This window comes from Triticum dicoccoides, chromosome 7A (genome assembly GCF_002162155.2).
Source record: "Triticum dicoccoides isolate Atlit2015 ecotype Zavitan chromosome 7A, WEW_v2.0, whole genome shotgun sequence".
In the NCBI taxonomy this organism is placed as follows: Eukaryota; Viridiplantae; Streptophyta; class Magnoliopsida; order Poales; family Poaceae; genus Triticum; species Triticum dicoccoides.
This window is the reverse complement of record NC_041392.1, coordinates 446076524-446077836: the sequence shown is the minus strand read 5'-3', so window position 1 is coordinate 446077836 and position 1313 is coordinate 446076524.

Genomic DNA, 1313 nt, shown 5'->3' with positions numbered 1-1313 from the left:
TCGGGGGCTTAGCTGCAGCCCAGCGCTCACCTAAGTGTTTAAAAATCCTACCGAGTGGAGAGAAAACCTCCCACTCGGGGGCTTAGCTGCAGCCCAGCGCTCGCCTAAGTGTTTAAAAATCCTACCGAGTGGAGAGCAAACCTCCCACTCGGGGGCTTAGCTGCAGCCCAGCGCTCGCCTAAGTGTTTAAAAATCCTACCGAGTGGAGAGCAAACCTCCCACTCGGGGGCTTAGCTGCAGCCCAATGCTCGCCTAAGTGTTTAAAATCCTACCGAGTGGAGAGCAAACCTCTCACTCGGAGGCTTAGCTGCAGCCCAGTGCTCGCCTAAGTACAAGACACAACCCAATCCGCGAGTCGACTGCTACCTTCCCCTTCGGAGCTGCGCCGCAAATACAAGGTTATTCTGAGTGAAGATCAAGATCCACTCGACGAATCAAACCATGAAGATATTCAACGAGAAATCAAGATCAGATAAAGCCTAAAAGGTCCCAGACCTCAGATCAAAGTACTCAAGCCCTCGGCTCGGCGGAGTTTAACGGTTACAAATCCACTCGGCATTCCGAGGAAAATTTAAAGTGAAGCATAAAAGTTTTTCATTCCTCAGGAGGAGGACTGGAAGGGGCGACGAACTCGTCCAAGTCGATCCCGTCTGCAATACGAGTGGCAGCAGCAATAAAAGTCTCCATGAAGTCCTGAAAGTTGTGCTTCCTAGTATTGGCAACTTGGATGGCGGCCAGCTTTTCTTCTCGCGCCTCCTTGCAATGGACGCGGACCAGAGACAGAGCGACATCAGCACCACATCTAGCAGAAGATTTCTTCCATTCCGCCACTCGACCCGGGACTTCATTCAGTCGGACCATCAGGGACTCGAGGTCGTTCTGAAGTGTCGTTCCGGGCCAGAGTGATGTGTCGATCCGCGACATCGCAACCTTCAGCCGAGCAAGATAATCAACAACGCTGGTAACACGAGACTCCAGTCGGAGCACGTTCATAGCAGCCTCGTCCTTCACGAGAGAATTGGCGGGATCCAAGCCTGGCTCCACTCGACTGGTTTCCTCTTTGAAGCTCTGGCAGAATTCTGCAAACACGATTCAAGAATAAGACAGTGGCCGTACGCGGGCTCGGCAACTACAAGACAGTCGGGTTGGAATAATTACCTTCGAGCATGACGAACAGCTTCTTGGCGAGTCCACCGAGATAAGCCTCCAGATCTTTTACCTTCCCCGCCAGCTCACCCGCCTTGTCGTGCAGAGCCATCTTTTCTTTCTTTAGTCGACTGGCATCTCGATTAGCTGTCTCGAGAGCAGTTTTC